General features: G+C 34.5%; 1 long non-coding RNA gene and 1 pseudogene across 1 annotated transcript; both read left to right on the top strand.

The window, feature by feature from the left end:
- Window positions 1–400: 400 nt before the first annotated feature.
- LOC103430418 ((-)-germacrene D synthase-like) lies at window positions 401–7886 on the top strand (annotated as a pseudogene).
- A 1618-nt stretch (window positions 7887–9504) lies between these two features.
- On the top strand, window positions 9505–11020 carry LOC139190049 (uncharacterized). The gene is made up of 2 exons (XR_011574037.1): window positions 9505–9798; window positions 10507–11020. It is a non-coding gene; the product is annotated as an uncharacterized lncRNA (long non-coding RNA).
- The last annotated feature ends 440 nt before the right edge of the window (window positions 11021–11460 follow it).

Here is an 11460-nt window from a genome sequence, read left to right as displayed (position 1 = left end):
AGAATTTACGAGCAAGTGGTTTGTCAAAAAAAAAAAAATTACGTAGTCCTGATAAAAAACAAAAAAGAGTTAAAAAACCACGATGACCGGTAAAAATTTCTATAAATCTTTTTATTTCTGTCGGTGCGCTGGCTAGCCAATAATATTATAAATGATAAAAAATTTATTGTGATTGGAACACGAGTGATACACCACTTGTTTTTATATAAGTGGGGAGAAATTTTATTTTTAAAGTTATTAACTTTTTAACACACATATCCCACCATTTGTATAGTAACACGTGGTGTACCACCTCGTGTTCAATTCCTCCTTATAAATAGCGAAGTTATGAAACTCCTTCACCCGCACCAATACTTGATACAGAAAGCATTAACACTTGGCTAGTTAGCTTCAGGTTTGAAATCTTTGAAATATGTCTTCTGTCGAGGTTCCACTATCTCAATCTTCAAACCCAAATGATACTTTTAATGTTCATCGGCCTAAGCCTTCAGCCACTTTTTCTCCCAGCATTTGGGGCGACCATTTTCTGTCATATGCTTCTTTGGTAAGAATTCTTTCTTAGTACAATAAACTATTAATTTGATCCCTACATTATTATTATTCGACTGAAAGTAAGATTTGTAATTAAAAAACAAAACAATGGGTACTTTACTCATTAAGAATGCTAATTTCATCTCTATATAATTCAAAATCATTTTATCTAACTTTCCTTCCCTTAACATTGCAAACATGTAACGAATCTCACTACTACAATATTAGCTTTAGGTGTCGGACGATCCTGGCGGTTAATAAGCCATTCTGACGGATAAAAGATATTCGACACATAATTTATTTACTGTCAGATTAATGTTACTTTCTGTCGGATATATCCGACAGAAATTCCTGGCGGATTTTTCCTGACGGATTTAACCCTCAGTATTTTTGAATTCTTTTTTTTTAAATATTTTTAACATATTCTGGCGGTTTTTAAGTTAATAGTGGCGGTTATAACCGACAGAAATTGACTATTTTATTATTTTAGTTTCTGGTGGTTACTATTTTATTATTCTGATGGTTATAACCGACAGGAATTGACTATTATATTATTTAAAATGTTATATTGATTAAAAATAAATAAATAAATAAACAAATGGTTTAAATATTTTTTTTTCACTCACGGTCCCGTTACCTAATCTCTGAATGTTTTTTTTTTTTGAGACTTTTTACACATGCTATCTCGGAGTATATACAAACATATTTGACTGTTGAATCGTTGAAACTAGTTTCGTAGAATGCATATCCTATCAAATTGATAGATTTAACAAACACTTAAGAGTTAATGTTATACTTCCATTAAGTATAAAAAATTATCCACTAGTGTAAATATTTTAAATTAAGGATCGAATTTGTTCAATGCATTCTTATAGGGTCAAGGAGTGTAGTTGTAAAAAATCATCAAAATCGGAGCTAAAATAATCGTTACATTGTGATTTTTCGTTTATAACCGTCGAAAACTTTTGTTTTGTTACCTAATCTCTGAATGTTTGTTTTTCGTGATTTTTTAGGTATGCGATCTTGGGGTATATACAAACATATTTGATGGTTGGATCGTTGAAACTAGTTTCGTAGAATGCATATCCTATCAAATTGATAGATTTAACAAACACTTACGAGTTAATGTTATACTTCCATTTAGTATAAAAAATAATCCACTAATGTAAATATTTTTAATTGAAGATCGAATTTGTTCAATACATTCTTATAGGGTCGAGGAGTGTAGCTGTAAAAATCATCAAAATCGGAGCTCAAATAACCGTTAAATTGTGATTTTTCGTTTATAACCGTCGAAAACTTTTGTTCTGTTACCTAATCTCTGAGTGTTTGTTTTTTGTGATTTTTTAGGTATACGATCTCGGAGTATATACAAACATATTTGACGGTTGGATCGTTGAAACTAGTTTCATAGAATGCATATCCTATCAAATTGATAGATTTAACAAACACTTAAAGAGTTAATGTTATACTTCCATTAAGTATACAAAATTATCCACTAGTGTAAATATTTTAAATTGAAGATCGAATTTGTTCAATACATTCTTATAGGGTCGAGGAGTGTAGCTGTAAAAAATCATCAAAATCGGAGCTCAAATAACCGTTAAATTGTGATTTTTCGTTTATAACCGTCGAAAACTTTTGTTCTGTTACCTAATTTCTGAGTGTTTGTTTTTTGTGATTTTTTAGGTATGCGATCTCGGAGTATATACAAACATATTTGACGGTTGGATCATTGAAACTAGTTTCATAGAATACATATCCTATCAAATTGATAGATTTAACAAACACTTAAGAGTTAATGTTATACTTCCATTAAGTATAAAAAATTATCCACTAGTGTAAATATTTTAAATTGAAGATTGAATTTGTTCAATGCATTCTTATAGGGTCGAGGAGTGTAGTTGTAAAAAATCATCAAAATCGGAGTGATCTTTTACGTAAGTGATCTCGGAGTGTGTACAAACAAGTTTGACGGTTAGATCATTGAAAAAAGTTTCGTACAATGTGTATCACATCAAAATTGAGGAAAAATTGAGTGGCATTCTATTATTTATATAATTGATAATTTTAGTAAGATAAGATTTCATTTTGTTGTTGTTGTATGGCAACAGTAGGGTGATTTCCAAACAAATATTTTTTTTTTGAAATTTTCAGATCATTATCATAATTTAAAATTTCTAAATTTCGGATATTTGTACATCAATCTTTGTGCTTCTGTATATGCAATTCAATAATATTTGGTAAATATTTTATGTAGAATTATTATACATTTTGTAGTATATAAGTATGTATATATATATATATATTAGACAAAACAAAATAGTATGTATGTTTATAATCAATCTCACGCTCAAAATAAATAAAAATAATAATCAATCACACTCTCATTTTCAATAAACGAATATAAAAATAATTAACAAAAGATATCCAATTTAACAAAGAACATGGCAAAATATAAAAAACGTTTACAAGATACACACAATTAGTAAATAACAGCAAAATGTTCAATTTTTTTTGGAATATTTTAATTGGATTATCCAAATTAACAATGAACATGACAAAAAAAAAAGTTTACAAGATGTAGTTAATAGTTATCTATTAAACCAAACAATTATTTATTTTCGACGAAAAAAAACAATTATTTATTGAATTTTTAAAAACTTATTCTACTTAAATACATTTATTTATTTATTTATTAAACCAAACAATTATTATTTTATGTTTTAAAATAATAAGAAAATTTTGGGGGGAATTTAAAATTTTGGGAGGGAATTTAAAATTTTGGGAGGGAATTTTGGGGGGAATTTTGCCGGCATTTTTTGTACTGTCGGTTTAAATCGACAGGAATGAAAATTTTCCGTCGGTTTATATTTTTAAAAAAACTTTCTGTCGGTTTGAACCGACAGTAATAAATTTTTTTTTATTCCCACATCCTCGGTCCCTCTGTTTAGATTTTCGAAGTGGGATTAACCCACTCTCGGTCCCTCTGGTTTCCTCATTCTGGAAACATTATCTCTCTTTGTAAACTCTCTCCCTCTCTTGAACTCGCTCATTCTCTTTCTCTCTCTCTGTCACCGAGAACAACCATCACCATCTCCACTTCTCTATGCACGAAACCAAGCCACCACCACCATTTTCTACATCCTCATGCTTTGGGTATTTTGCTGGTACCCTTGCATGTGTGATCAGTGACGAAGAGTTCAAGCTCGAGAGCTCCGAGTTCCCATTACGAGACTCAGGTGAGGCTTATGAACTCAAACCTACAAATTTACAATCTTTACTTGTTTTCGTGGTGATTGGTGACTGAATTTTAGTTGGGGTTCGAAGGTTTAACCCATGCGTCTCTCTCTGTATGCTTTCCAAATTCCAACGAGGAAATCCGACCAAATCCGGACGAGTTTGTAACTGGTGGTGCACAGACTCACCTGAGACCGATTCTGTGTAACTAAATACTTCTTTGCATGTGTGTTTTAACTCGAAAACCTGGTGAAACTTACATGCTCTTTGTCCTTCGTTTTCAGAATCCGGTAAGGGAAAACAGACGAACTTCAACGAGTTCGAGACGCATTCTCCCCTCATTTCCACTTCTCTTTACTTAAGTAAGTTTCTGAGGTTTTAGTTGTGCTATTGGGTTGAAAAATAAATTAAAATTTGGGGCTAACTCAACCTCTCCGTCCTCCGCTTCACACTCGGTAACTCTCTCGTTCTCTTTCTCTCTCTTTCTCTGGACTAAGATTTCGATTGTGATGGATTGATGGGTTTTGGGCAGGAATACCTGGGCTGGACGAATCCTATCTACCCAGATGGATTGGATATGGGTTTGGTTCGCTTTTAATTTTGAGCCATTTTGTTGGTTCCACTGCAACCCCAACACAGCTTGTAAGAGAATGAAACGTTTTTTCTTGTGTTGTATTTGTTTCGGTTTGTGTTGGATTTTATGTTAATTTTTGTGGGTTTGTGTGTTGCTTCTTCTTCTTCTTACCCCTTTTGGTTCCCCCCTCTTGCAGGAAATGATAATGAAGGATGCACATAAAATAAAATGTAGGGGAGGGAGGGAGAGGGTGGTGGCGATGGCGGCTGGGAATGACTGACGAAGGATACTACTAGGAGAAGAGTAAAAGACGTGAATGTTTGAAAAGGTCGAAAAATTGGGCTGCTTGGGAAGTTATGGGGGGGGTATAAAAATTGCTTCATTTCTTCTGATATTTTCTCTCTCTCTCGCTCTCTTCAAAATCCCACAACAGGTTTCCAAGATCGAGCTCTGGCGAGGTTTCGAATGGTGAATGCAGGGGATATGGAAAATGAAGAAATATTTTTTTTATTATTAACATATTGTCTGTCGGTTTTATCCGACAAGAATGATTTTATTTATTTTAAAATAAATTCTCTATCGGTTTTAACCGACAGAATTACTGGCAGTTTTAGGGTTTTTTGTCGGTTTTATCCGACAATAATTGTTTTATTTATTTATTATAAATACATATCCTGTCGGTTATAACCGACAAGATTTATGTCGGTTTTAGAGTATTTTCTGTCGGAAAATTCATTTCCTGACGCAGGCCATTCTGTCGCTTATTATATCCGTCACTGCATCCATTTTCTGTCGGATTTTGCTTAAAATCCGACAGTACTATACGTTTTTTGTCGTTTTTTAAACCGCCAGTTATGGATAATTTTGTAGTAGTGTCTAACTACCAAAGTTAAATTTACATTTTAGAAATTGACAGCATAAGGGGTTATGCATTTTCTAACGTGTTACCAGATGTATAATTATCTTATAATGTAGTCTATATCTTTTGTATTTGGAAACCTCCTCATTCAAACATATCATTAAGATTATGCTTTTTTTTTTTTTTAAATCAATGTGATCCTCTGGAGGAAATGGATGCTGAACTTGAACAACATGTACAAGAACTGAAGGAAGAAGTAAGAAGGATGCTAACGACATCGCTTGAAAATGTTTCACAAAAGCTGAACTTCATTGATGACATTCAGCGCTTAGGTGTGTCTTACCATTTTAGAAATGAGATTGAACAAATTTTACAGAAAATTCACGCAAACTTTGATGATTTGGATGACCATATACTGCTGCTTTTCGTTTTCGATTGCTTAGACAACAAGGTTATAACATTTGATGCGGTAAGTACTCTAGGATGGTGGTCCTGGTCATATAGTTTTTTTTTTTTTTTTAATCTAAATGTTTCTTGAGGTTCTGTATTTTCCATTTTGTTGGTCATGTAGATATATTCAACATGTTCAAGGACGGTGATGGAAAATTCAAGGAATCACTCGTTGATGATGTTGTAGGACTATTAAGCCAGTATGAAGCCACACAACTTAGGATACATGGAGAGGAGATACTAGATGAGGCACTAACCTTCACCACCACTCATCTTGAATCGGCTACGTACCGCTTAATCTCCCCCACTGTCGAAAACAGTAACCCATGCCTTAAATCAGCAGCTCCGAAAGGCTTTACCAAGGGTTGAAGCAAGGTATTACTTGTCAGTCTACCAGGAACTAAGAGAATCACCGAATGAATCTCTCCTAACATTCGCCAAGTCGGATTTCAACCGACTGCAACGAGTCCATCAGAAAGAACTAAGCGAAATCACAAGGTTAATTAATTACTCAACCGACCATATATATCACTTGCTAAAGCGTTGAATTCTCCACCTCTAGCTAATAAATAATTATGTTTGTAACTCAGATGGTGGGAGGATTTGGACGTGCCAAACAAGCTACCTTTTGTAAGAGACAGATTGGTTGATGTCTATTTCTGCTGGAGTTTGTCACTCTACTTTGAGCCCCAATATTCCTTTGGTAGGAGGACATTATGCAAAGTTACTGCTATAACATCCATTATGGACGACTTTTATGAAGCTTATGGAACATACGAAGAACTAGAGCTCTTTACTGAAGCTATCGAGAGGTACAAATATATCATTAGTTAGAAATCATCTTATATATAAACTATCTTACCTCACATCACCATCCGATCAAAGAGGAAAAATTAACCTAATTACACACAACTGATTTATATTACGTGATCAGGTGGCATTTCTCAGCCATGGATCAACTACCAGAGTATATGAAAGTCTGCTATCGGGCGTTGTTGGATATATACAGTGAAATTCATGAAAAGCTTGCGCATGAGGGCAAATTATATCCCATGCACCATGCAAGAGAAGCGGTACTAATCCCCAATATATATGTGCTTAGTTTTGAGTCTAAAGTTGTTCAAGGCCGGAAAAACGTGCTGCAAATACTTCACAATATGAATAGAAGCAAATAATTATTTATATATAGCATTTAGATATCAATATGAATTAACAGTAGAAATGATTAAGAATTATTATAATCTCATGATCTGGTATGTGTCAGATGAAAAAACTAGTTAGAAGCTACTTCAATGAAGCCAAATTGTTCCGCCAGAAGCACATACCATCACTGGATGAATACATGTCTGTATCACTCGTGACCAGCGGCTACCTGTTGCTAATAACCACATCCTTCGTTGGAATGGAAGAAGCTACAATAGACTCCTTTGATTAGTTGTTAACTTCCCCTCAAGCAGTGAAGGCTGCATCAACAATTGGCAGACTCATGAATGACATAGTAAACCACAAGGTACTTAATCGTATATGAAAATAGTATTTATAAGTATTGTCGAATGTAAAAAGTCTCACACTAAAAACCTGACAGAAAAAAATATAACTCATATTAAGTGGTTTCATTTCTAAATTGCACCACTCTTTTGTGACAAAACCTACACCTGTTGGGCTAACAAGCACGAGATTGCATTAATACTTATATTAATGGTCCTTTTTTAACTTAATCCTCATGCCTGACTAGTTTGAGCAAAATAAGAAAGAACATTTTGTCTCAGCTGTGAACTGTTACATGAAGAAATATGGTACCACAGAAGAAGAAGCGATAATTGAACTTCAAAGACAAGTTAATAATACATGGAAGGACGTAAACAAAGCGTGCCTCCAGCCTACAGCTGTCCCCATGCCCCAGCTAATTCGTATTCTCAATTTTGCTCGGGTCATGGAAGTTGTGTACAAGTGTGAAGATGGTTACGCTAATCCTGAGGGTGTGCTAAAAGATTTTATAGTTTCTACACTAGTGGAACCCGTGGCTCAATTAGCCTAAAATATCGACTTATTGTGATGCTTCTTTCAAAGTATAGTCTCCAGCGCCCAATTTGCCTACAAAAAATAAGGAGCTACCATCCGTTAAGACTGTAAAAATGTAATTTGGGTTGTTCGTTTGCTTTCCATATGATTTTATTATCAATAAAAGAACTTCGGGAATAAATCATATATTAATTATTCTCAAATAGCACACTTGAACATGCATGTATATCTGTTGGTGCTAAGATTTGGACAGACCTTGGGCACAGGGTTCAACATGTATTTTTCCGAGTGTTTTTTTTTTTTTTTTTTTTTGTCTCCGTGTCACGAGATGGCTCTAGAGAAAGTGATAATAGGCGTGCTACTATTGGAGGTTGTCAATAGACAATGTTTGTGCTTGAACATGTTTGTAAGTTGTGCGTTAATTTGACTTCTGAATCAAATGATTGTGCACCGAGAATGACGCTAGTTTGGTTAAGTTCTTTTTTGTGCCTCAAGCTAATGAGGGCTTAATATTCAGTGTTACTTTGTGTATACTTGCCAAAAAGGTAAATAAAAGCGAAATAGAAATTAAAATGGAAACAAAATGTTATCATTTCATAATGAATTACAAATGTTCACAAAACTAAAATCTAGGCCCATGGGCTGAACTGCATAATTTGAAATGTAAATTGACTAGAAATGTAAAGAAAGCAGTAAAACTCTTGCAAGATTCAGGCCATGAAGGGCGAAATAATGCTAAAGAACTCCACCTAGATCACTGGTGTCAAATTGAACTTAGTACAAAACATGCCCCTCAAAGAGGAAATTAGGTTAGTTGGAATTGTACACCAACCGAATCATACAATAATGTTTTAGATATCAAGGATCGTAGGCAGTGTTTGCTTGAAGAAAGGTTTTGAAATTGTAGTTGAAGAGCTAAGAGAGTTTTGCTAAAGAGCAATTGGGTTTTTGCTCAAAAGCAATTGGGTTGATTGAAGAGACTCAAGGTTTTGTTTAATCGTAGAGATTGAATTTGACGAAGGTCCGAGCCCTTTGAACCTTCACATCTCCAAAGTCATTGTGTTTATGTAGTTTTATGCATGAGCTCCGAGCCATTGGGCTTCACATCTCCAAAGTCGTTTTGCTTATGTAATTTTGTGTAATAATATACACGTAAATCTTCCTCTTACACACAGTGGTGTAGTCAAGATTTTCAAATGAGGTTGTATTATCAGCCAAAAAAAACTTCATTTGACCATTTCATCAAGCAACTAGTAGGCATCTACCAATTCCTGTCAACATATGTTGAAAGTTTATTCTAACATATGTCGACAACTACTATTATTTGTAGAGGCTTGTTGAGGGTGGATGCAGGATATTGTGGAGTAATGTTGAAGACTGCCAAGATTTTTCAACTAAAGTATTTCATCGAGCAAATGATGCGAGCAATACAATCGCACACAAGAATGGAGAAAATGAAGACAAATATGACTAAAAAAATAAAAGAAGTAAGAGAATGAGGTTGTAATTTAGTTTGGCTTAATTGTTTATAGAAGTAAAAACAATACACATACAAATATACATAGGGATAGGGTTTTGAAGTTGTTGGAGTAAAAAACAACCAATAACCCGATTCTAGCTCTGTCATTGCTCACACATAGCTAAACATCGCCGAACATTTTATATGTTTGTGTTCCTTCTGCTGCGAATATTTCCCACATCCATCAAAACTGAATTGGTCTTTCTTTCTATCAGTGTGTTTGTGTGGCCTCATTAACTGGACTGGGCTAGACTGAACTACTTATTAATGTAGTCCTATGTTTGGCCTGTGTTGGGACTAACCTAAATGAGACTAAAGAAGACTTGAGTGAACTATAGAGCTCGCTAAGAATTAAGACCCTCCACAAACCACGGGACTAGCTAAGAACATCCCGGCATTATGGCGGTGATTTGCTTCGGGCGTTGTCGTGACCGCCATGGACGCTAGGCTCTTGCAAACTTCAACTCCCAACGCTTCGGTCCACAACGCATCAAGGCCTCCAATGCCCACTCTCAATTCGAACAATTTTTTCCGACCAAATCCCTGAAGAAAACTGCTCCATCCTCTCCAAATTTCTTCTTCTTCTGCAACCTCTCCCATTAGGTAAAGACGATTGTTTTCACTTTTTGTTCATCAATTGTTAATTTTTTTTACATTGGTTGTTTGGTGCTATGATGCTGCTGATTATGGTCATAAAAATTCGGAAATTCTAAATAATCAAAATATATGGTTTTCTGAAAATATAGTAAATTGGGATTGTATATGGTTTGTTGATTGCATAATGTTCTTGTAAAGAAAGGTGGTTGTATAATGTGCATTAATTAGGAACGACAAATAGATCACAACAATGTTCTTAGATCCTACATTTTGCATGTTTTTCAAACTTTGTGGAACAAATGGCCTTCTGCTGTTTGGTTTTGGATATATATTTTTTGGTAGGTTGAATTCGGATTCGGAAGTTAATGTGCTTGGTGTGTCATACGGTAGTGAATAGTTGGGAAGTGGCAAAGATAGTTTCTTTCATTGATTTCATGGATTTCGATGAAAATCGAAGTATTCGGTTAGAAATTAAGTTGAAACTTGAAAATGAGTTGATTATTCTGAGATAACTTATTTTCATCATTGGATGTGTATGAAATGATTGTTGAATTTCAATGATCCTGAAAATTATGTGCTTGTTGTATTAGGATTTTGAGAAACTAGACTTTATGAAGCTCATAGCCTTAGCTCAAAGGGTATTGGACTAGTTAGGGAATTGGGTAGAACGAGGTTCAAATCATATTCTAAATAAAACGAGTTCTGTTTCTGCAGGGTTCAGATTTGGGTGGTTCGATGGAAGGCCTTCCTTTTGTTTATATATTCCCAGTTGTGCACGAATGCCATATATGTGAGCTGTAATATTCTTTAATTGGTTCGTTGCAGTGAGTACTCCATGCAGCTCAATGCTTCTCGTAATAAAGTTCTTCAGTCTCAAAATGATGTGGTTAACTCCATGAAGGAGGCAGCATCCAAGGAGCTTCCACCAAGTAAAATGATAATTAGGTGTCCTATGAGAAAAGTAAAATGATAATTCAAATTTTGATTAGAAAAGTAGTATTAAGGACGAAGAATTACGTGCCCTAGCATGTGATGCTCTTATCTATTTCCTATCAAGTCCACAATTTGATGCAGATGCAAGGCTTTGGATGCAGATGCATGGCTTTTGATTAGAAAAGTAGTATTAAGGACAAAGAATTTGGATGCAGATTCAGAGCTTTGGAGTTTGAGTGTTGTTTTGATAAATTATTAATAAATAAATCCAAAAGCTTGGAGCTAAATTAATTAATTGTTTGTCTATATATGTACTTTGCAACGACTTTGCAATGGCAGTAGTCTGGTGCACTGGGTTCAGTTGTTTGTTTTTGTTTAGTTGTTTAGTTATTTGGGTCGGCTCAAATGGTTCTATTAGTGTACTTGTGACATATCAATGATGATCATCTGTGCAATTTAGGATTGAGAATATAATCATGCACATGAATATAAGCACGCGAAGATTATATCACACAATTGCTTTGTAATTTTGGGTAAGATTGTATTCAGCCACCATTGACCACTGATTCTAGAAACTGAGACCAAGTAATTTTGCATCTTTGTATCTTTGTGTAAAGCTTACTTCTTGTATTGACAGTACTTTTTAACTTACCATCCATTGACCTGTTAATCTGATTGTAACTTTTTAATCTGCAAGAGGTCAGATTGTTGCGTTAGGATTTCACTATTCCAGAA

This window comes from Malus domestica, chromosome 12 (genome assembly GCF_042453785.1).
Source record: "Malus domestica chromosome 12, GDT2T_hap1".
Taxonomy (NCBI): domain Eukaryota; kingdom Viridiplantae; phylum Streptophyta; class Magnoliopsida; order Rosales; family Rosaceae; genus Malus; species Malus domestica.
The sequence above is the reverse complement of the archived record's forward strand: the minus strand, read 5'-3'. Positions and strand labels throughout refer to the sequence as shown.